The sequence below is a fragment of the Microtus oregoni genome, unplaced genomic scaffold (assembly GCF_018167655.1).
Source record: "Microtus oregoni isolate MIOR12 unplaced genomic scaffold, Mior012 000040F_ref0000088, whole genome shotgun sequence".
Lineage (NCBI taxonomy): Eukaryota > Metazoa > Chordata > Mammalia > Rodentia > Cricetidae > Microtus > Microtus oregoni.
Window position 1 is genome coordinate 17718707 of NW_024543207.1, and position 25965 is coordinate 17744671.

A 25965-nucleotide genomic window follows, 5' to 3' on the forward strand; every position below is an offset into this window, starting at 1 on the left:
CTATGCCACAGCCCAGATCTCAGATTCCGGGTGACCAATGGACAAAGCTAGGACACGGGAAAGGTTTCATGGAGCATTTATGGTTACAGAAGATGGAGACTTATTAATAAAGGCAAGCTTTAAACACATTGCTTGAACAAACTGTTGGGGGTTGCAGCAAAGAGAACTCTGCTGTTCTCTGATGACATTCTTAGTATCCGTGCTCTTGTAAGTTAGGCATTTGTGTTGTCATTGCAAATAATTAATGGATTCATTTAGGTTGGATAAGATATGAATTGTTGACAAAGATTTTACGACACTTCTCACACTCGTGGAGTTTATAGTCAAAATGAATCATCTGACATGTTTCAAGGGTTGAAGAGGTATTTATTTCCAGTGAGAACTCTGACAATTTCCTCTTGGCATTTTCTTTTTTTTTTATTGCTTTATAAATAATACCATTCAAAATTTCCACCTCCTCCCCTCCTCCCATTTCCCTCCTACTCACCCTTCTCCCTCCCCCTCCAGTCCTAAGAGAAGGCAGGGTATCCTGACTTGTGGGAAGTCCAAGGCCCTCCCTCCTCCATGCAGGCCTAGGAAGGTGAGCATCCAAACAGACTAGGATCGCAAAGAGCCAGTACATGCAGTAGAATCAAATCCCACTGCCATTATCATTGGCTTCTCAGTCTGTCCCCCTTTGTCAGCCACAGAGGGTCTGGTTTGATCACATGAATATTTTGAATATCACCATAGAACCTTCATCTAGAGATGGATGGAGATAGAGACAGAGACCCACACTGGAACCCTGGACTGAGCTCCCAAGGTCCAGATGAAGAGCAGGAGGGAGAAGATGAGCAAGAAGTCAGGACTGCAAGGGGTCACACTGAAACGGTGTGACTGATCTAATGGAAGCTCACCAAGGCCAGCTGGACTGGGACTGGAAGAGGTAAACTTTTAAAGACATTTGTAGGATTCTCTCCCGTATGAACATAAAGATTAACACACTATTTCCCACATTCCACACACTTCCATGAATTGTCTTCAGAGTGAATTTTTGCTTTTTATGTCACTAAGGTCTGAAGAGCAGCAAAAACATGTGTCACTCTTCACACTGCTAGGGTTTCTCTCCAGCATGAACTTTCCTGTGGTTACGAAGGGATGCACGATAAAGAAAGGCTTTGCGACATTCCTCACATTTGTATGGTTTCTCTCTAGTGTGAGTTCATTAATGCAACAGAAGATCTTTATAATGGGAATGCTGTTTGCCACATTCTACACACTTATAGGGAATGCCTTCATAATGGACTTTTTTTTTAATATTTATTTATTTATTATGTATACAATATTCTGTCTGTGTGCATGTCTGCAGGCCAGAAGAGGGCACCAGACCTCTTTACAGATGGTTGTGAGCCACCATGTGGTTGCTGGGAATTGAACTCAGGACCTTTGGAAGAGCAGGCAATGCTCTTAACCACTGAGCCATCTCTCCAGCCCCCATAATGGACTTTTTTGATGTCGTCCAAGGGATAAAGATAACAGCTGCCACAGATTTCACACAGATTGTGTGCATGTGAGCCAAGGCAGTGAGATTATGTAGGAACTGGAGGAACTGTCTTTTAAGGACAATTCTTTTATTAAGTCTCTGAAGGGATGAAGAGGAGTAAAAACCTCTGCCACACTCTTCACACTTGTAGGGTTTCTCTCCAGTATGAACTGTCTTGTGTCTCAGAAGGGATGAGCGATAAGGAAAGGGTTTCTGACATACTTCACATTTGTATGATCTCTTTCTAGAAGGAACTTGTTGCTGTTTCTGCAGCCCTACAGAATAGTTAAATGCTCACCAATTCATCACACTTGTAGGGCATCTCTCTAGAATGGACCATGTGATGTCTCTTCAGTGCTCGCTTAGAGGAAAAGGATTTGCCACACTTGCCACACTTGTTGGGGTTGTCTTTGGAGTGAGTTACTCCATGTTCTCTAAAATATGTAAATGAGGAAAAGGATTTGCCGCATTCTTCACACTTGTAGGGTTTCTCCCCAGAATGAATTCTTTGATGTTGTTTCAGCATTGAAGGATAGTAAAATGATCTGCCACAGTCTCCACACTTGTAGGTTTTTTCATCAGTATGATTTTTCTGATGTATAAAAAGTGATGAGCGAGTATTGAAGGCCCTGTGACATTCTTCACAGGTGAAGGGTTTTCCTCCTGTATGAAGCCTCTGGTGTATGGAAAGATTTCGATGAGAACTAAGGGCCTTACCACATTCTTCACACTTGTACCGTTTCTCCCTTCTGCGAATTCTCTGGCGGTGAATACATACGAAGTTACAAACAGTAGCCTTGTTGTAAATGTTACAATCACTGGGTGTTTTTCCTGTTGAGCAAAAGTTGAGATATGAACAAAAGTAAGGAAATGTTCTTCATATTTCCCACTCTTATATTTTTAAAAGGAAATACTCATACATTTTGAAGCATCAATGAGAAAGTATATATTTCAAAACATATAGGCACTGAGCATAAATGACAAAGTATTGGAGGAAGAAATAATGTATCCTTCCGCTAAAATCAGGGCACAACCAAATGGAAGACATAATGGCATAGTGTTCAATGTTAAATAACTAAGTGCATTGTAAGGGCATTTTACTAACAGAAAGAAACCCATTAAAGAACAGAGATGTTCTGTGGCCAGACACCCATTTAAACTATAAGGCAGTCAAACCTGGAAAAGAGAAAGTTACATGTGATTGTGTGAATGTGAGATTATAAACAATTACTGAGTCCTAAATAGAGAGAGAGAATGAACATGGCACAGAAACAAGAAACTTGTGTTTTCCAATGAAGTAGAAATTCAAAGCAGAGGTCGTATGTATTTTTTAATCTTATATTATCCTTATATACTTTATCAATATGTTTTTTCCATCTACCAGTATACATAGAGAACGCATAACAAATGCTTATATTATAGGTTATACACACCTCCAAATAATACCAAAGAAGATCAAATTGCAAAGTGAAGAAAAGAAATTTGAACCCACAAAGTTTAGAAAGCTTACTGGGGAATTATTAAACAAATACTCCCAGCTACAAACAGTTTAAATCCTTGAATATGCATCCACTAAGGGCATAAATTTTATATCCTTATTACTTAGTGTATGATAATGAAAAAAGTTAGAATATTTCTTCAAAGACAAAGAACTCTGGTGGGGTGACTTTTCTCAAGGTGAGTGTAGGCGACATGAAAGAAACTCCCACGTGAAGTTAGTTTCATCCCTAGATGTTTAAAAATGTGAGCAATTTTTCAAATGTGCAGAAAACAGTATGGAATCTGTTAGTGAATTACCCAAAGTGACTCAGTTTCCCCTGAGTTTTACACACCTGTTCCCCCAACTAAATCCTGCTGAGAAAATGTTCTCAGGCAGCCTCCCTGGCAACTGTGGAAGATCCACTGTTTTACATCACAAAGCAAATTGTTTGACTCAATGGAATTAAAGGTTTTCCATTCAAATTGGTCCCTCACTCCATCCCTGTGTCTAGTATGATGAAATTGTGGCTTTCTAAACCCAATTAAACTAGTGTTAGAGAGTGCTGGGACAACCAATGTATTTCTGACACAAACCCAACCTTGTCCTTCTTGTCCTCCAATGGGGTAGGTTCAGGGTTTTTTTTTTTTGTTTTGTTTTGTTTTATTTTTGTTTTTTTTTTTGTGAGACAGGGTTTTTCTGTAGATTTGATGCCTGTCCTAAAACTCTCTCTGTAGACTAGGTTGGTCTCAAACTCACAGCAATCTAATCGTCTCAGCCTCCTGAGTGCTGGGATTAATGATGTATGCCACCACCGCACTGGCGGCGTGGGTATTTTTTGTCTGGTCCAGATTCTGGTAAAACACCTGACAGCGACTCCTTCCCTGAGGTCTCCTTCTAAGAGTAAAGATGTTAACTGAAGAAGTAATGATAAAATCTTCAGTAAATCCATGTCTTTTGTCATCTCTGTGGAACAGAGAGTCGGTCACTCTCAAGGCTACTGGAGGCTGTGGGTTCTGCTGTCGTCGTCCTGTGCTCCATGAGAGGTGCCAGCATCCTCTCTGAGGCTGCATTAGTTTCAGTACTAAGGGAACTCATTAGTACTGAAACTCTTCCTCTAGACCATGCTGGCCTCAAACTCACAGCGATCCACCAGTCTCTGCCTCCTGAGTGCATCACCTCTGCCCAGTAAGTGTGAAATTTTTTAACAAAGATGAATTACTTTCATTTATCAAGTCCTAATCTGATGAAAATCACTAATTTATTGCAAGCTGTTACAACAAAGGTAATTAAGAGAGAACAGTTAAGTGAGGAGATGAAATACACTTGGTGTGCCTAAAGTTGTCTTTCTATTCATGCTAAATACAGATGTATATATTCACGCCATATACAAATCTAATTCATCAGCAGACACAATATTAGAGGGAGAACAAAATTTCTACCTTCCATTATACTGTCCTCTGTACATGCCAAGGAAGTCAAGCCTTGCTGTGGAAAATTATTTTAAGGTATGTTATATTTGTTTGTAGTGGTATTTCATTTGTATTTCAATAAATAAAGCTTGTTGGAAGATCAGAAAAGTAAAACAGCCTTACAGATCAGGCAGCAATGACACACACCTTTAACCCAGTAGCCACACTACGTTGCCATAGAAACCAGGGAGTAGTGCTGCATGCCCTTAATCCCAGAACTAGAGGACTGTAAAACATGAGACAGCTCTCAGTCTCATCCTGAGATACTTGGGCTCAGGATCGCCATTGCAGACTGGCATAGATCTAAGTGCCAGTGGCTAGCTGTTTTGCTTTTCAGACCTTCATGGTGAAGTCTAATTTCTGTCTCTGAGTTTTTATTAATCGTGCTCTTTTGTTTATGTGCCGGATCATTTGCTTAACAGTAAAGATGTGTTGCTTTTGTTTGTCCCATATTTGTTTAACTCTGTGAATCTGTGACTCTTTGCCTGTCTAAAACACCTGATGGTCTAATAAAGCTCTGAACAGCCAATAGCAAGGCAGGAAAAAGGATAGGAGAGGCTGGCAGGCAGAGAGAATAAATAGGAGAAGAAATCTGGGGAGAACAAGGATGTCGGGCCAGTCACCCAGCTACCCAGCCAGACAGGGAGAAAGAGTGAGAACAAGAAAGATCAAAGCCCAAAGGCAAAAGGTAGATGTGTTCATTTAAGAAAAGCTGGTTTGACAAGCCAAGTTCCTGCCGCACATCACCAACGAATAAGGCTCTGTGTGAGATTTATTTGGGAGCTGGGTGGCAGGGCCTCCAAGAGAGTAAGGAACAAAAGAGTAAGAGTGAAAAGCAACAGACAACATAGTGTCAGGAAAAAAGAAAATCCAACAACAAAGCCTAAAGCAGATAACTAAAACAAAAGAGGGCTCAAAAGAGGGCTCAACTTTTTTTGCATAATAAAGAGTAATATTAAAATCAGATGTGGTTGAAGAAACTGGTAATTGGGCTGGAAGTGGTGATGCGCACCTTTAATCCAGTACTCGGGAGCAGAAAGATCTTTGTGAGTTCAAGGCCAGCCTGGTCTCCGTAGCCAGGGCCGCACAGAGAAACCCTGTCTTGAAAACAGCAAGGACAACAAGAGGAAAACACATGTCTCAGAGGTTTATGAGGATTTAAGTCTCTTATCTTAACCTCTGTGTTTTCCCAACAGCGAGCTGTGCTTCTATTAACAGTGACTTCCAAGGTTTTCCTTTTTGTTGAGTCTCCATTGCCATGGAAGACTCAGGGAAGGAGAAGCCAATGTGTTGGTCAGACTGGGAGTCCTTTATTTGCAGAGGTTGAGAGAAGACTCATGCCAGAAAGATCCTAAAGAATGATTCTCATAGTATCATGTTTCAAGGCACATGGGAAAGCCTGTCTTTCTGCTGGATCTTTGGTTCTCAACTCTGCCCCTGAATCTGTCATTTCTACACACCTGGGTGCACGGTGGCTGCTGCTTGTCTCTCCCCATCTGAAGGCTCTGGTCTTTGCTCCAGAAATGTCACCAGGTGTGGCTTAGAGACAGCAAGACCTGTTTGTAGTAAAAAGGGAACAAGATTGAGTGTTCTTTTGGTTGGAATTGACATGTCCCTTAGAGTACATGGCATATAAGGAAAGATATTATGTAATAAATGTTTGCAGAATTTCAGTTCCTTAAATGTTTTCTAACAGGTTTATCATTACAATATGTAAAAAAAAACCCACAACATTCAGATTCTATGTTTTATTTAATGGGAAAAAAATTAATTCTGAATTGTGAAACATTTTAATTAACAAGAGTACTCAATGTCTCAGGCCATTGAATTTCTAGCAGTTTCACTCAAGTGAAGGAAACATATCCAACACAGAAAGGTTAAATGAAAAAGGAGAAAAACAGGGCTGGAGAGATGGCTCAGTGGTTAAGAGCATTGCCTGCTCTCCCAAAGGTCCTGAGTTCAATTCCCGGCAACCACATGGTGGCTCACAACCATCTGTAATGAGGTCTGTGCCCTCTTCTGGCCTGCAGACATACACACAGACAGAATATTGTATATATAATAAATAAATCGTTAAAAAAGGAGAAAAACAGTAAGATGACTCTTTTTTTAATTATTTATTTGTATTTTTTGTGTGCATTAGTCTTTGGCCTGCATATATACGTTTGAGTGCGTCAGATCTTAAAATTACAGACTGTAGCTCTCTCAGTTGGATGCTGGAAATTGAATCCCAGTCCTCTAGAAGAGCAGCCAGAGCTCTTAACCACTGGCTCATCTCTTCAGCCCCGAAACTATTCTTAATACAGCAATCTCCCAAATTCTTCAGAAAACAAAGGATATGATTCCTGCTGTTGAGATGCTCCCAATAGATACTGTACAGATGGAGGAAGCTACATGTTGATGGTGAACTAAGAAGTCACTATAGAGGAGATGCTCACCCAGGAACTCAAGGTGGCTGTAAGTCTCCAACATCACATCCCTGTACAGATTCCACTGAGCAGGCTCCAGACATTCCCTCTCTTCTGGAGAGAACTCGATGGCCACATCCCAGAAGGACAACATTTCCTGAAATAAAGATCAATGAATGATACCACGCTTTAATTAAAGCCATTGATAATATAAATAAATACCGTGATGCATTGAGCTTGATAGTTCTCCTGTCAACTTGACACTAGCTGGGGTCATTTGAGGGGAACAAAACCTAATGGAGAAAATGCCTCTCTAAGACATTTCTATAGGAACTGTATTAAAGGGTCACAGCATTAGGAAAGGTAAGACTGCAGAACTACAGTGTTACAGAAAAGAGGAAAAAAATGCCGGGAGGTGGTGGCACATGCCTTTAATCTTAGCACTCAGGAGGATTGCTGTGAGTTTGGGGCCAGCCTGGTCTACAAGAGCTAGCTCCAGGACAGGCTCCAAAACTACAGAGAAACCCTGTCTCAAAAAACAACAACAGGCCGGGCGATGGTGGCACACGCCTTTAATCCCAGCACTCGGGAGGCAGAGGCAGGCGGATCTCTGTGAGTTCGAGACCAGCCTGGTCTACACAGAGCTAGTTCCAGGACAGGCTCCAAAGCCACAGAGAAACCCTGTCTCAAAAAACCAAAAAAAAAAAAAAACCAAACAAACAAACAAAACACAAAAAGAAAGAAAGAAAGAAAGAAAGAAAGAAAGAAAAGGAGGAGAGAGGGAGGAAGGTAGGAAGGGAGGGAGGGAGAAAGAGCAGAAAAAGGCAAGAGCCCAGAGAAGATGAAGATGGAAACATTAACCTCGGAGAGAACATGACAAGCTCCCCAAAGCAGAAGTAACTGTAAGGATCACTCACCATATTGCCCAGCACAGCTGCCACCATTCTACGTAGGGAAGCGTCTGCCATGTAGGACCTGCCATGGAAACATGAATTATGCAGTTACAGTTTTAGTCTCAAAATAAAAATCATATGCTTTGCTATACACATTAGATGTCTAGATGTATTTGCGGATTTTAATAGTCTGTCCATACATTGTTTCTGAGTCTTCTTAAAGCAATAGTGTATGGAGATTATCCAATACAGATTTGGGTCATGGACTCTCACAGATCTGACTTAATTCCATCTAGAGACCACAAAGGAGCCAATGGAACGCAGGTCTGAAAAGAGGTGGCCATGCAACCACACACACCTTTCATCTCAGAAATGTTGCTTTATTCCATAATGTCTATGGAGGACACTATAGCAGATACTCTTGTTTGTTTTGTTTTGTTTTGTTTGAGACAGGGTTTCTCTGCAGCTTTGGAGCCTGTTCTGGAACTAGCTCTTGTAGACCAGGCTGGCGTCAATCTCACAGAGACCTGCCTGCCTCTGCCTCTCAAGTTCTGGGATTAAAGGTGTGTGCCTCCACCCGCAGACACTTTTATTTTTTTTTTTATTTTTTATTTTTTTTGGTTTTTCGAGACAGGGTTTCTCTGTGGCTTTGGAGCCTGTCCTGGAGCTAGCTCGGTAGACCAGGCTGGTCTCGAACTCACAGAGATCCGCCTGCCTCTGCGTCCCGAGTGCTGGGATTAAAGGCGTGCGCCACCACCGCCTGGCTCCGCAGACACTTTTATAACCAGGGCTGACAATGTAATAAAAACCTGTGCTGCTCAGTTATGTTCTTTGCATGTGTTTGCCCCTGTTCAAATCTTTTGCAATGTCTCTCTCCATGGCCTCTGACATAATCATATAGATCGATCGGCACCCAGCACCTCCGCTCCAGAGTTTTCCAGAGACGACATGTCTAACACAGCACAAGTCATACATGCTGTAAACACAAGTGACTCCTTCCCTCACAATGACATTAGACGCTGAGGAGGAAAGACACAGGACTGTCAGCAAGGGGAACTGGACTGGACCTGTGGAAGAGCAGGACCCACCGTTAGCAGTTTGCTTTACTGGTTGGCTACGCAGTGCCCCATGTGAAGGACAGTGCAGGAAGTGGTTTTGTTCTGGCTCACTGTAAGAAGCATCTGCTCACAGTGGAACCTCTGCTGTAAGGACAGGGCAGCTGCAGCTGCAGAAAAAGACCCAGGAAGGTAACCACAGAAGCCACATCAGTCAAGAACTGCAGAAGGGAAATGAAGAAATAATGGAAGGAGCAAACTGGAAGAAACCTGAGAAAACCAGAAGAAAGCTGCATCAGGTCATGAGAGCAGCTAACACAGATTAATATCCAGAAAGAATAAACATTCTGTGGCTGGAGAGATGGCTCAGCATTTAAGAGCACTGGCTGCTCTTCCAGATGTTCTGAGTTCAATTCCCAGCAAGCACCTGGTGGCTCACTACCATAAGTAATGAGGTCTGCTGCTCTCTTCTGGCCTGCGCACATATGTCCAGACAGAACATAGTATACAAATATATAAATAAATCTCAAAAAAAAGGAATAAATATGTCACAAAATGAAGAAATAATCAAACAAGACAAAGTGAATACTCACTCACAGGGTAAATGCAAATAAGTATGTAATCCCTAAAATCTAATGTCTTTAACTAAAATATCTTAGTGTAAGTTACACGTGAAATGTGTCAAGAGAAGTTAAGCACAAGGAGTTCTTAAGTCAGCAAAGTGCTGGCTGCATGGGTTTGTCACGGCGCTCAATGCAACTACATGAAAGGAACCATAAAGTATTCCATGTCCATAAAGTGTGTTCAAGGGTTTCCTATCACAGACTCAGGTAGAATAGGCTGGCCTGGAATTTGCTGTGAAGCAGGGGAGGACCAGAGGGCCCTGCCTCCCCCTCACAAACGCAGAGATGACAGGGATGTGCCTCAGAGGACACTGACGTTTCTTTTCTATCACAGGTCTGGTTACTAAAATCCCAGGAATACACACAGGTCTGGGAGTTCTCCTCACCCGCTGACCTGGCACAAAAGCCTGGCACTGTAACACAAGGCCATGAGGGCTTTTCACCTGTTCCTAGGGACCCTGCTTCTGGACCAGCTCAACAAGCTCAAGGCCACATCAAGACGTTGACAGAACCATTGTGGGCCAAGCAGACATCCTGTCGTTTTTACAGTTAGTCCGCCTTACATTAGGGATGGGGGACCTTTCAAGGCTTTAAGAAAACGAGATGAGGCCTGGAGTCAGCTTCTCCAGTTCCTTCTTCCTGAAGAGGGTCCCTCTGTGTGTGGCCTATATGTGTGTTCTCTTACCCCTAGCCAAAACTTTTCTGTAGCAGCTAATTCTGGAAGATCTGCTGTGTTCCAGAATTTTCCACATGCGACCTGTTGGGGCCTCACATTTTCCCTCTCTTAATTCTTTAACTGACAGAAACAAATGGACACAATCAAGACCTCAAGACCGCTACACTAGGCCGGTTACCGAGAACAGGAGCAGTCAGACTCCCCGTGGACTCTTCAGATACTGAGAAATCCGACAGCATCCATAATAGAATCGGTCAGATGTGAAGCAGGCTTCCCCACCAAAGCTGCTCAGTGAGCTCACAGCTCCCCCTCAGGAGCAGGCAGTCAGCTGACCATCCTTAACCTGCAACCCTGGACCCAGCACTGTCATCTACTCCGCGCTCCCAGGCTGCTCTCCTGTCCCAGAAGCCAAGGCTGACTCGGGCTGCACGCGGAGTCCTAAGGAAACCATCACTCAGGACACAGTCCCTGTCGCCCTCACCCCAGCCCTGACCTGCAACCTCAGGCGTCCCAGCCAGTTGAGCCCAGTACCTCCAAGGCAGCTTCTCCCTGAACTTCTTCAGCCAGCCCAGGTCCGCTCCCTCCAAGACCGCTGGGCACCCTGCACAGTGCCTCAGGCAGCGCTGCACCCTCGACCAACCTCCAAGTCAGAGAGACGCAACAGGAATGTACGGGAGGCGGGACTCTCGCACAACTTTGAGGAAGACACACGTGTGGAGATCAAAGCTGGAATGGGATTTTCTGAGCGGCTTCTTGTGACGTCACAGTCTTAGGGATTACATTTCCCAGAAATCTGCGCGAAGAAATTTTAGGAACCCGGGTTTGGCGATTTCTTCCGTTGGATTTTTGCCCACCCTGTGCAACAGTATCTCGCCTTTCAAATGAAGTTGCACTTCCACAAGGTAAAGACATTCATAGAAGTTGTAGGCTCAGTGCAAAGGAACAGGACTGCCCATTTCGGAGTTAATCTATCTAACAATTACAGCAGTGCCTGATGGGTGCACGCCTTTAATCCCTGACTCGGGAGGCAGAGGCGGGCAGATCTCGTGAGTTTGAGGTCAGCCTGGTCAACAGAGTGAGTTCCAGGACAAGCTCCAAAGCTACAGAGAAAGCCTGTCTCAAAAAAAAAAAAAAAAGCAACTTCTTTATATGCTGTCTCACCGGAATTTCTGTGGTTTTTCAATGGAGAATAGGAAGAATGTCAGCTCACCTCAGATCAGACAGGCACAGCAACAATTACACCTACTTCCCTATCTTCATGAAGCAATTAGTTTATAATTGTAGGGCCCAGCCAGGACAAGCTCAGTAGAGGCCGAAATCTTAGTAGTCTACCCTAAGACAAACTGAGACTACCCAGGCACCACCCAGGCACAGACCATCCAAAGGAAATTCCTAACATTCCAACCGTTGTAGATAGGATCACCTTCCAGTACACACAGCTTTTCACCAGGACACCCCTAGACAAATGTCAGACAATCAGGGTTCCTTAACCTTAGAAATCCCTCGCCCCCACTTTACACACTTACATACAGGACTCGGTCTCCTAGCTGGTTTTGGGGGGGGGGGAGTGGGTGTGGGTGTGGGAACGCCATGATCTGGGCATAACAATCACTGGGAGTGCAGACAGGAGTAGAGATGAGGAACAGGAACACAAACGGCTCAAGGCAGCAACATCAACAGTACTAAAACTCTGACTGTACTCAAGAGTGAAAACTCAGGAAAGTTGCATGACTTGCAGGCAGCTCCGCTGATGAGGGGTCTCCTCTCCTATAGTCCTTACTGTTTATATAGCCATTAGCAGCAAGGGTCTAGTGAATCATGCAAATAACTGTGAATTCCCCATGCCTATCACGTGTTCATTTCCCCAAGGGTAATGAGGCTCCCCTCCAGAATGAACTGTGTCTCTTCAGAGGAGATTGCTGTTGGTCAGTCCTGACGGGGGGAGTGATGAATGCTTCTGTCTCTACTGCTTAGACTGTCAAGGGCTGACATCCAAAGTATAGAGCCAGGGCATGTTTCCACGGGGCCTCCTGGCTTCAGTTATCGGCCACAGCAGCTCCCTAAGAGCCGTTAACAGAAGCTTGGCTCTTAAATGATTTCAGGTCTTATCAACTTACCAGTCAGTTTCAAACTGCCTCCTCCCCTAGTATAGTCTCAGCCTGAGATGGCAGCAACTCTGACAGAAAAGTGCAAGGTGAGGAGACAGGAAGTGGGTCGCTCTCTATTGCTCACGACCACCCCTGGTGGAGGCAGGAAGGACCACCTGCGGTGGCAGCAGGAGCTGCAGTGTTGGCAAGCTTGGACCATCCTCTCTATATTTTTTCCCTTCTGAGACCACGGGCATCAGAAAGTCTGTTTTACTAAGGGTTTCTATTGCTGTCAAGAGACACCATGACCACGGCATCTCTAATACATTTAATTGCATGGTTTACAATTTCAGAGGCTTGGTCCCTTATTATCATGGTGTGTCATGGCAGTGTGCAGGCAGACAAGATGCTGGAGAGTTAGCTGAGAGTTTTATATCTTGGTTTTTTTTTTTTTTTTTTTTGGTTTTTCGAGACAGGGTTTCTCTGTGGTTTTGGAGCCTGTCCTGGAACTAGCTCTTGTAGACCAGGCTGGTCTCGAACTCAGAGATCCGCCTGCCTCTGCCTCCCGAGTGCTGGGATTAAAGGCGTGCGCCACCACCGCCCGGCGAGTTTTATATCTTGTGCAGACAAAAAGAAGTAAATTGAGACACTGGGCATATCTTGAGCACAGGAGACCTCAAAGCCCACCACCACCGTGGCACACTTTCTCCAAAAAGTCCACACCTACAACAAAGCCACACCTCCTAATAGTGCCACTCACAATGATCTCACAGGGGCCAATTACATTCAAACATCACAAAACCTCACCAGCCAGGGAGGCCAGGGGCCAAGGAACTGCAGCCAGCGAGGGTGGGGCCACCTTTTCAGTGCTAGAGTGTGTGTTACCTGTGTGGTTCTCATGGTAGAAAAGCTCTTCTGGGTCCTAATGCCAGCTTTTTCCACTAGGTCTCTAAGTGGGCTTCTTCTAGCTGAGATAGGATATTTATTCCCTTTGCCCCTGAGATTCCCTTGCTTTATGACTATGGTCTGCCTTGCTTTCTGTCCCAACAAGCCTGGCTACTCTTGGTTTTGTTCCAACTTTTCTAATATAGAAAACAATTGTCTTTTGGGCCTGGGCAATATTACAAACCTATGAACATATGCTGTCTTATCAAACTGAAAAAGTTGATTCTGAAGCTAGGACCTGGCATCCCTACATCAGACGCAGGCATGTGCATCTGTAAGGTCTAAATCTCCTGTTCCGAGTCAGTCCCCTGAAACCGAGACAGGGAAGAAAAGATCAACCAGCAGCCAAGACAAAGATCATGTGTGTTTCAGAACACCCAGCAGGTACATACGTGGAGTGCAGGCTACTTGCTTTCATCTCCTGGAGTAAAGGTGTTTGTAATAAAAGCAGGTAATACATAATGAGAGTAAGAGAGACTGTCTAAAATCTCTCAGTAATAATTCCAGCATTTAGATTACCAGGTCTCCCTCAGCAAACTTCTGTTAGAAGGGGTTGAAAGACCTGGATAAATCCAGACCCTTCTAGCAGAAAAAGATAGAGCCAAAAATCTAAGCAGGGAGAGAAGAATCAGAAATCTAGATTAGCCGGTTCAGTGACTCTGCTTCAGGAACTAGCTGAAGATAAAGTTAGATTATAATCTTGAGAAACAGGGAGTAACCCCCTTGTGATTATCACTGGTATTTTCAGAATTTTCCAATGACGCCCTCCCTACCCCCTTTGGATTATTGTGTTATGGTTTCTTCCCTTTAATACCCCTTCTCCCAGCTACTCGGGGTCGAACTCTCTACCCCTGCATGACAATGAGTTTCGGCCCCAGTGCACTGGTTCCTGTCAATAAACCTTGTGTGATTGCAGCAAGGACGGTCTCTCGTGAGTTCCTGGGGGGTCCTGTTATCCCGAGACTTGAGTGAGAGTCTCCCCACTCCGGGGGTCTTTCACTGTAGATTTATATTTAATAAAGATTCTGACAAATAACTCTATGTGCTGTATAAACCATAAAAACTGTATTGGAATCTGACAGCGCAAGAAAGTTAACAGCGTATACACAGGGAATGCACACCAATTACATCACCCTACCTGTGTAATTCGGGTTCTTTTATGAAAATAATACTGTACAGTAACTTCATAGTGAAACAACTGCCATCTTCAGAACACCAGCTGTGCCCATTCAAAATAATCACATCTGAAGCATGAAAAAATCTCCAATGTTTTCATGCTTCAGAAAGGAAAGATGCACAAATCATTGAAAAATAACCTGAGTATCCAATCATTCTTCCCAGCTTGGAATATGCAGCTGGCCCATAAATGCACAAGGCCTTAGGGTTTACTGTAGAAGCAAGGGTATACAGGGCACAAACATTAAAGAGTGCCCGCCCGCCTATTTGTTGGAGGAATTGAGTTCAGTGGCCTCAGACGTAAGTGCAGGTGGGGCTGCCCTCTAAGTACCCAGGTGACTGTGGAGGCCCCAGAATGTGAGCCTATTTCCACCTCGAAGGCCAGAGGGTTTTAGCTTGTTCAAAGTTGTTGACGAGTGTGTCTACACGCCCTGACAGAGGGCGTGGTTACTTGGTGTTTAGACGCCCTAGACAGTAGGCAGTGTACAGGTAGATCCTCTCCACCCTGACCAAAGGTCAGAGGAATCAAGTATACTTCTACTCCTTCTTTTTTTTTTTTTTTTCAAGACAGGGTTTCTCTGTAGCTTGGAGCCTGGAACGAGCTCTTTTTTTTTCCTTCTTTTTTTGTTTTTTTTTTGTTTTTTTTTGTTTTTTGTTTTTCGAGACAGGGTTTCTCTGTGGCTTTGGAGCCTGTCCTGGAACTAGCTCTGTAGACAAGGCTGGTCTCTAACTCACAGAGATCCGCCTGCCTCCGCCTCCCGAGTGCTGGGATTAAAGGTGTGTGTCACCATTGCCCTGCTCTTTTTTTTTTAGATTTAGATTTTAGATTTTTAGATTTTTTTTTAGCTTGTATGCCAGAAGAGGGCACCAGATCTCATTACAGATGGTTGTGAGCCACCATGTGGTTGCTGGGAATTGAATTCAGGACCTCTGGAAGAGCAGTCAGTGCTCTTAACCTCTGAGTCATCTCTCTAGCCCCCTGGAACGAGCTCTTGTAGACCAGGCTGGCCTCGAACTCACAGAGATTCACCCGCCTCTGCCTCTCTCCCAAGTGGGATTAAAGGCGTGCTTAGCCACCGCCACCACCACCCTGTTCGTTCTTTTGAATTAATTGGTTTGACCTAGGGAGTAACTACCTTCAGGATTCTTAGTCTAGGGTGGGTTCACTGCCTAAACAACAGAATGCTTTTCTCATGAATTAATTGGTGTTGAGTTAGGGAAATATTGTAAAATTCTTTGTAATATTCTTTATCACTAGGACTTCTCTGCAGTGTGAACGCTCAGGTGTGGGAGAGAGAGTGGACGCATCTACAGGTTTTGTGACATTGTGTCTAGTATGCCACTGGATGGGAACTGCAGAGTTACGAAGAAGGTTGAAAAGCCTCCCATATTTGTTGCTGTCCTAGATTGATTTCTGTCCATCAGATAATAAATGGCTGGGCTAAAACCAACAAGTTGGAATAACCAGTTTATTTCAAGTTATGAGTAACTGTTCCTCATTCAGGGACTTCAGGACAGGAAGCCATGCGGGAAACATGGGGGAAATACTGCTTTGGGACTTGCTCATTCTAGTTTGTGTTCACGGCAACTTTTCTGCAGCCAAGGAATTCCTGTACAGGATGGTGCTGGTTATCCTGGCTAGCTTCTAGTACATCAGGTAGAAATCAAGAAAACAGAACACAAGCTTCCAAGCTAATCAGATAGAAGCAAATAGCTAGCTGAGAGCCCTTCAGATAACGCTAGCTTGTGTGATGTGGGTATCTGTAGCTGGATAACAGAGACGTCTGCACCTGCAGAGTTTCTCATCTTTGACGAACCTTTGTTGCTGAGGAAGACTTCAATTATTATTCAAGGCTTAGGCAAAGCTTGAGTGTGTAGAGTGTCTCTGCAGTAGGAATTATCTGCAGATACTTACAGTGTGAAGAACTTGCCACAGTGATTGTTTTGTTGGCTGCCTTATCACAATGAATTCTCCAAAGTTTATATAGACACGAGGAGCAGGTAAACACTGGTCCTTTTCTGCTCATGGGTATGGTTTCTCTCCGGTGAGAATTACTGAGGTTGAACCAGGACTGAATGACCACAGACACCTTCACCACAGCCTTCAATGCTTTGTCTCACTGCAGAATGGATGCTGCTGATGGTAGGTAGTGTTGTCTGGGTGGTAAAGCCCTTGCTATCCCTCACATGTGCATGGCTTCCCGACTCTATGCATTCATTGTTGCTGCATAAGGTCTGGATCTTCAGCAAGGGTTTTACCACACTTCACATGCCTGTGGAATGCCTATTCAGAATGAGTTACTTGATGTCTTTGAAGGGCTAAAGAAGTGTAAACGTTTTATTACATTTGTAGATTTCTCTCTAGTATGAACCGTCTTGTGTCGAGAAGGGGTATAATGATTAACAGAGGCTCTGCCACATTCCCCACACTTGCAGGGACTGTCTTCAGAGTGAATTCTTTGATGTCTTCAAAGAGCTGAAGAGGAAAAACCTTTGCAACACTCCTCACACTTGTAGGTTTCTCTGTAGAATGAATCCTTTGATGTTGCTTCAGCACTGAAGGATAGTAAAAAGCTTTGCCACATTCTTCACACTTGTAGGGTTTCTCTCCAGAATGAATCCTTTGATGTTGCTTCAGCACTGAAGGATAGTAAAAAGCTTTGCCACAATCTCCACACTTGTAGGTTTTTTCTTTTTTTTCTTCTTTTCTTTTCTTTTTTTTTTTTTTTTGATTTTTCGAGACGGTTTCTCTGTAGTTTTTGGTTCCTGTCCTGGAACTAGCTCTTGTAGACCAGGCTGGCCTTGAACTCACAGAGATCCACCGCCTCTGCCTCCCAAGTGCTGGGATTAAAGGCGTGCGCCACCACCGCCCGGCTGTAGGTTTTTTCATCAATATGATTTTTCTGGCGTATAAAGTGATGAGCAAGTGTTTATAGCCTTGTGACATTCTTCACAGGTGTAGGATTTGTCTCCAGTATGAAGTCTCTGGTGTATAGAAAGTGTTGAGTGAGAACTAAGAGCCTTACCACATTCTTCACACTTGTAGGGTTTCTTGCCTGTATGAATTCTCTGGTGTTGAATAAGGAGTGAGTTATAATCAGTAGCTTTGCTATAATTGTTACAGCCACTGTGTGTTGTTCCTATAGAGCAAAAGTTGAAAAGTGATCAAAAGTTAAGTGATATTCTCTATATTTATGATGATTACTTTTAAAATAGAGAGATTTACCCATGCATACTCAGGGTTTGACCCCCCCCCCTGTGGTGGACTTCTCGACTGGCGACGAAGAATGACCACCACACCAGGATTCCACTCAGATCACGCTTTACTGGAGTGCCCTTGATTGATGGGGAGCAGGGAACGAGAGGGCGGGAAAACGAGGAACAGGGAGCGGAGGGGCAGGGAGCGAGGGGAGAGGCAGCAGGAAGCGAAGGGACATGGGGGGGGGCACTTAGGCAGCCGCTTAAATAGGGAATTGGCACAGGGAGTGAGGGGAGAGGCAGCAGGAAGCGAAGGGATGGGGGGGCGGGCACTTAGGCAGCTGCTTAAATAGGGAATTGGCACACAGGTCGCCCTGTGATTGGCTGCCACCAACAGCTGACACCAGACCGCATCGGGATAGGCTCAAGGATCCTCATCCACCACGCATGCGGGAAGCGGGGACATGCAGCTCTCAAAGCCATAGCCAAATATGGAGTTGTTTATAACCAACAAGACAGGATGTTGGCGCCATCTTGTAATGGCGATCCTGTCCGGCTCACTACAGTTCCCCCTTATTGTTTGTAAGCAATGAGCGCAGGACTAACCCACCTCATGATGTGTTGGTCGATCGAGGATGGAAGATATTTTCCATGGACACACCTTCCCCTGTGCAATGGGTACTCGAGGAACCCCAGGGGTGCAAAGGCTGTGTCGCAGGAACCTACAACCACACACCTTCCCAAGTGCAATGGATCGACAGATCCCATGGGGTGCAAAGGCTGTGCAGGAGGAACCTACATCCGCACACCTACCCAAGTGCAATGGATCAACAGATCCCATGGGGTGCAAAGGCTGTGCAGGATGGAAGCCCTAAACGTCTCTTAGTGCTGACAACCATATCTGGGGGAAGGAGCCACACTCCAGGGTAGCTAATGCCTGAGAGATTACAACCTTATCCCAATATAGCCTTATCCCTATTGGTCTGGGCTCGAAGGCAGCAACCCAACCACAGGCACAACACACAGCCACCCAGGCAGCTTGCCAAAAAACATGCCCACGCGACTGAAAGCATAGGGACCCTTTCTCTGTAATGTTACGTGCTTCTCCTAAAAGGGCCACTTTAGACTTACACATTAAAAATGGTAACTCAAGGTTTCTATTGGTGGTAAAAATCTGGGGAAATAATGGCGAACGGGCATCGCCTTTGGGAAGGCTGACAGGATTCTCCTTCTGTGCTCCACCTTCCCCTGGATCCACGTCATCAGGGATGTTAGCAGGAACTTTCTCCAGAGACTCAGCCTCATCCTTAGGAACTTCCTTGATCATGCGTGTCAGCCGGCTCGGAACCCAAAGTGGAGCCTCTTGGCCCTGTGGAAAAACACATACAGCTCCCTTGGATCTTGCCACCGCAAGATCCGGTCCATACCATTTGTTATCCAATACATCTTTCCACATCACATATTCCTTTTGTTCCATAGGGCCTGCTGCATGCTTTTCAGCTGCTGCAGTACCCGACTCATTCAGGTTTAAAAAGTTAAGTGTGAAGAGAGCAAGGGAGATTCTTTCCCTGGGGGAAGCGGATTCAGCTATTCCCCCTTTTTGTTTTTGTAGAATTTCTTTAATATTTCTGTTGGCTCTCTCCACAATACCTTGTCCTTGTGGATTGTATGGAAGACCCGTAATGTGGGTCACTTGGAGCTGTGCACAAAAGGCACAAAATCCATGGGAGGTATATGCCGGGCCATTGTCTGTCTTCAGGTGTAGGGGTTTTCCCCAGGCAGCCCATGCCTCATGGCAATGTGTTTTTACATGAGTCACCTTTTCTCCCGCTAGGGGCGTGGCATGAATAATGCCAGAAAAGGTATCCACTGATACATGTAAATATTTTAATTTGCCAAAATCAGGCAGATGGGTAACATCCATTTGCCACAACGCGTTAGGTTGCAGCCCTCTAGGGTTGACCCCAACATTAGGGGGGTATAAAAAGGTCACACATGAAGAACAGGCTTTAACTATATCTCTGGCTATCTGTCTGGAAATATGAAATTTTTTTCTAAGGGTATTGGCAGGCACATGCCAAAGCTTATGAAAATCTCGAGCTAATTCTACAGGGTCCGAGACAACCAAAGCCATGGACCGGGTAAGGCAGTCAGCCAAATCATTGGCCTCAGACATGGGTCCTGGAAGCAAAGTATGAGCCCGAATATGTCCAATGAAAAAGGGATTATCCCTTTGTAAAATGCATGCTTGAATTTGACATAAAATATTGGAAACTGTACTTGAATTTCTAACAAAGGCAGCCACCTCCAATGAGGCAACAGCATTTACTACATATTTAGAATCTGAAAATAAATTGAAGGGTTCTGAAAATCTTTTAAAAACTTCCAGCACGGTCATACATTCCGTGACTTGTGGGGAATCAGGTCGAAAATCAAGCAAAATGGGTTCCCTACCTTGAATTACTATGGCACCTTTGCCAGTTTTGGAGCCATCAGTAAAAACAGTCAAGGCCATATTAATGGGCTTTTTAAAGGTAACCTTAGGAAAATACAGTAGTCTGTTGGATCTTATCAGGTGCCAAGACCAGGCCCCAACAGCGTAGGGCCGAGGCCATTTCCTGGAATGCGACCAGGAGCATTTCCTGCGAAGAGGCAGTCAACAGGACGTCATCCATGTAATGAATTATTCTTATTTTTGGGAATTGTTGTCTAACGGGTAGGAGGGCCTGAGCTACATATAGCTGGCATATTGTCACGCTATTGGCCATCCCCTGTGGGAGCATTTTCCATTGATAACGAGTATCGGGTTGCTCATGGTTAACCGATGGCAAAGTGAATGCGAATCGCTCCCTATCATCTGGATGCAAAGGAATGGAAAAAAAGCAATCCTTGATGTCCAAGGCCATGACTGGCCAGCTACGTGGCAAGGCAGAGAGTAAGGGTAGTCCCCTCTGGACTGCAACCATAACCTGCATCTGAGCATTAACTGCACGCAAGTCATGTAATAATCTCTATTTTCCTGAGCTCTTTTTAATAACAAAGATAGGGGTGTTCCATGGTGAAACAGAAGGCTCCACATGCCCGAGCCTTAATTGTTCTAAAACCAGGTTATTTGCAGCTTCCAATTTTTCTTGAGAAAGGGGCCACTGGGGAACCCACACCGGCTTATTGGACTCCCAGGGTATGGGCACAAGATTGTTATTGGAAGCCGATTCTTCAGTGGCCCCTAGGAAAAACCCAGGCCCCTTCTATCCTGTTTTTTCATAGACTCTATAGGCCTGTGACAACCCTGAAGATTTTTTCCTAGGCCCTTAGACAGAACAAAACCTTGTCTTTTCATCATACTTTTACTAGCCTCTGAATAATCATTAGTTAGCTTAAGTTTCAATTGATGTTGAATGTCACGGCCCCACAAATTAATGGGGACTTCAACCACGAAGAGTTGAACCGTGCCTTGTTGGTCCTCCATTTTCCAGACCAGCTCTTTGGCACTCATGTATGGGGTGCGTGCGTAGCCCAGCCCTTGTAAGGATTAAGATGACTGTTGTAATGGCCAGCGCTTAGGCCAGGCTTGCAGCTGGATGATACTCCGGTCTGCCCCAGTATCCACCAATCCGGAGAATATCTTTCCCTCTATCATTAAATCCAGCATGGGCCTCTGATCTAGTTCCATAGATAGACAGGCAAGGTCCACTCCAGTGGAGCCCAACCCCCTGTCATTCCTTTCCTTAAGATGTGCAGGAAAGGTCTCATGCTTAGATGGTAGTATAAGCAGTTGGGCAATCCTGTCTCCTGGCGCAATAGAAATCACACCACAGGAAGAATGACACAGGATCTTAATCACTCCAGTATAATCGGAATCAATGACTCCTGGAAAGACAATCAAGCCTTTCATAGTGGATGAGGATCGTCCTAAGACAATCCCTACTATTCCTTTTTCTAACGGGCCATACATGTCAGATTCAACCACCTGAATTCCCATCTCCTGGGTTAACACCAGTCCGGTGGAGGCACGGAGGTCCAACCCTGCTGAGCCTGAGGTTGCTCGGCGGATACAGTCAGGTTGGGAATGATGGTCTGCTGCAGTGCCCCATAAATTTTTGAGCCCTGGGGACGGGGGCCCCTCAACCCGTTTTTTGACTCCTGGCCACCGAGCTGTATAATGGGCTGCCCATTGATGTCCTTAAAGGACCGGCATTCACTGGCCCAATGCTTTCCATTCTTACATCTTGGGCAAAGGCCAGGTTGTCTCACATTAGGAGTCTGAGCCGGAGAAGACAGCCCTTTCAGTAATGCCCTTGTTGGTCCACATTTGAAACATCCTCCTCCTTTTCTTGTCTTTGCGGCCTGAGTAGCAGATAAAACAGCAGCCGCTAGGCCTGCATTGGTAAGGGGCCCTCCAACCTCTCGGCAGGCTTTTAGCCAGGCCTCAATTCCCTTCTCTTTAACAGGAGTAATGGCCCCCTGACATTCCTTAGTACTCTGTTCAAAAACAATCTGCTGTACCAACGGCATCATCTGATCCACATCCCCAACAATCTTTCCAGCCATATCAAGCATCCTAGCCACAAAATCAGAGAAGGGTTCATTTGGCCCCTGAATAATCTTTGTTAGGTGGCCTTTGACTTCTCCTTTATTATTTAAAGACTTCCATGCCCTATAGCAGATATCATTAATCTGTTGGTACACCTCCTGAGGATATCCTAGCTGGTTGGCAGCCCATTGCCCTTGCCCCAAAAGCATATCCGCTGTCCATTGGGGACGATTATTCTGGGCATTCTCTCTAGCTTGGACATGAGCTTTATATGTAACAATGGATTTAAAATCCAAAAATTGTCCCATACATAGGCAAGCCTTAGCAGTCTCAAACCAATCTGTAGGAGTCATGGCCGTGGTGGCGATTCTACGCAGCAAGGCTATGGTATAATTAGCTGTAACTCCATAGGTTCGAACTGCTTCCACTAAATCCTTTAACTGTTTATAAGATACAGGCTCATAATATCTCTCATTAGTCTGCAGGTCCTCAAAAACTGGAAATACGGACACTAGACGTGCCCATGTATCTCTTTTAATAAAATGGCACCCCCCTCTCCCTTGTGAATAGGGTGGAAGCACAGGGGGCGGGCGTGGTTCCCGTGGTGCCAATGGGCCCACACCCACCCCCGCTGACTCATTATGTGCAGGGGGCCGCCTCCACCCATATCCTTCCTCCTCATAGCCAGCGGAGGTTTCCTCCAGATCTTCCTCCTCCTGAGGGTCTAACTCCTCCTCAGACCGATCCAGGCCCGCAAATTCCTCCAGCGCTGGATAGAGGGGACCTCCCCTCTTCTCATTAGCCTCTCTTTTAGAGAGATTTGTATCAGGATCCTTTTCTTTTACTTTTTTTCTTTTAGGCCTTTTCAAGTTTCCTCCCTTTGAATTTGAATCTGAAAAACTGTTTTTGTGTTTAATGCGGGCCTTTCGCCCCTCTCTCGGAACGTCCACATTGTTCCCTGCCCTGAGGTTGCGGCCGGACTTACGGCAGTGCAACCAGAGACAGCAGGCCAGTACCAACACCACAAACGCCACGAACACGAGACCAAACACCCAAGAACCCACTCCCGCAAACAGCATACTTGGGGAGACTGAAATTAGCATACTGGGAGAAACTTACCAAGGTCGCCACTCTGCATGTTGAGTTCAGAATCCTCTTCGGCCCTTCGCCTGGCGACCGAAGTTCCCAGGTTTCCGGCACCAGCTGTGGCGGACTTCTCGACCGGCGACGAAGAATGACCACCACACCAGGATTCCACTCAGAACACGCTTTACTGGAGTGCCCTTGATTGATGGGGAGCAGGGAACGAGAGGGCGGGAAAACGAGGAACAGGGAGTGGAGGGGCAGGGACTCAGGCAGCCGCTTAAATAGGGAATTGGCACATGGGTCGCCCTGTGATTGGCTGCCACCAACAGCTGACACCAGACCGCATCGGGATAGGCTCAAGGATCCTCATCCACCACGCATGCGGGAAGCGGGGACATGCAGCTCTCAAAGCCATAGCCAAATATGGAGTTGTTTATAACCAACAAGACAGGATGTTGGCGCCATCTTGTAATGGCGATCCTGTCCGGCTCACTACAGTTCCCCCTTATTGTTTGTAAGCAATGAGCGCAGGACTAACCCACCTCATGATGTGTTGGTCGATCGAGGATGGAAGATATTTTCCATGGACACACCTTCCCCTGTGCAATGGGTACTCGAGGAACCCCAGGGGTGCAAAGGCTGTGTCGCAGGAACCTACAACCACACACCTTCCCAAGTGCAATGGATCGACAGATCCCATGGGGTGCAAAGGCTGTGCAGGAGGAACCTACATCCGCACACCTACCCAAGTGCAATGGATCAACAGATCCCATGGGGTGCAAAGGCTGTGCAGGATGGAAGCCCTAAACGTCTCTTAGTGCTGACAACCATATCTGGGGGAAGGAGCCACACTCCAGGGTAGCTAATGCCTGAGAGATTACAACCTTATCCCAATATAGCCTTATCCCTATTGGTCTGGGCTCGAAGGCAGCAACCCAACCACAGGCACAACACACAGCCACCCAGGCAGCTTGCCAAAAAACATGCCCACGCGACTGAAAGCATAGGGACCCTTTCTCTGTAATGTTACGTGCTTCTCCTAAAAGGGCCACTTTAGACTTACACATTAAAAATGGTAACTCAAGGTTTCTATTGGTGGTAAAAATCTGGGGAAATAATGGCGAACGGGCATCGCCTTTGGGAAGGCTGACAGGATTCTCCTTCTGTGCTCCACCTTCCCCTGGATCCACGTCATCAGGGATGTTAGCAGGAACTTTCTCCAGAGACTCAGCCTCATCCTTAGGAACTTCCTTGATCATGCGTGTCAGCCGGCTCGGAACCCAAAGTGGAGCCTCTTGGCCCTGTGGAAAAACACATACAGCTCCCTTGGATCTTGCCACCGCAAGATCCGGTCCATACCATTTGTTATCCAATACATCTTTCCACATCACATATTCCTTTTGTTCCATAGGGCCTGCTGCATGCTTTTCAGCTGCTGCAGTACCCGACTCATTCAGGTTTAAAAAGTTAAGTGTGAAGAGAGCAAGGGAGATTCTTTCCCTGGGGGAAGCGGATTCAGCTATTCCCCCTTTTTGTTTTTGTAGAATTTCTTTAATATTTCTGTTGGCTCTCTCCACAATACCTTGTCCTTGTGGATTGTATGGAAGACCCGTAATGTGGGTCACTTGGAGCTGTGCACAAAAGGCACAAAATCCATGGGAGGTATATGCCGGGCCATTGTCTGTCTTCAGGTGTAGGGGTTTTCCCCAGGCAGCCCATGCCTCATGGCAATGTGTTTTTACATGAGTCACCTTTTCTCCCGCTAGGGGCGTGGCATGAATAATGCCAGAAAAGGTATCCACTGATACATGTAAATATTTTAATTTGCCAAAATCAGGCAGATGGGTAACATCCATTTGCCACAACGCGTTAGGTTGCAGCCCTCTAGGGTTGACCCCAACATTAGGGGGGTATAAAAAGGTCACACATGAAGAACAGGCTTTAACTATATCTCTGGCTATCTGTCTGGAAATATGAAATTTTTTTCTAAGGGTATTGGCAGGCACATGCCAAAGCTTATGAAAATCTCGAGCTAATTCTACAGGGTCCGAGACAACCAAAGCCATGGACCGGGTAAGGCAGTCAGCCAAATCATTGGCCTCAGACATGGGTCCTGGAAGCAAAGTATGAGCCCGAATATGTCCAATGAAAAAGGGATTATCCCTTTGTAAAATGCATGCTTGAATTTGACATAAAATATTGGAAACTGTACTTGAATTTCTAACAAAGGCAGCCACCTCCAATGAGGCAACAGCATTTACTACATATTTAGAATCTGAAAATAAATTGAAGGGTTCTGAAAATCTTTTAAAAACTTCCAGCACGGTCATACATTCCGTGACTTGTGGGGAATCAGGTCGAAAATCAAGCAAAATGGGTTCCCTACCTTGAATTACTATGGCACCTTTGCCAGTTTTGGAGCCATCAGTAAAAACAGTCAAGGCCATATTAATGGGCTTTTTAAAGGTAACCTTAGGAAAATACAGTAGTCTGTTGGATCTTATCAGGTGCCAAGACCAGGCCCCAACAGCGTAGGGCCGAGGCCATTTCCTGGAATGCGACCAGGAGCATTTCCTGCGAAGAGGCAGTCAACAGGACGTCATCCATGTAATGAATTATTCTTATTTTTGGGAATTGTTGTCTAACGGGTAGGAGGGCCTGAGCTACATATAGCTGGCATATTGTCACGCTATTGGCCATCCCCTGTGGGAGCATTTTCCATTGATAACGAGTATCGGGTTGCTCATGGTTAACCGATGGCAAAGTGAATGCGAATCGCTCCCTATCATCTGGATGCAAAGGAATGGAAAAAA

At 45.3% G+C, this 25965-nt stretch overlaps 1 pseudogene; it reads right to left on the reverse strand.

Annotated features, from left to right (window-relative positions):
• LOC121433629 overlaps positions 1-25965 on the reverse strand; it is a 40179-nt pseudogene continuing 14214 nt past the window's right edge.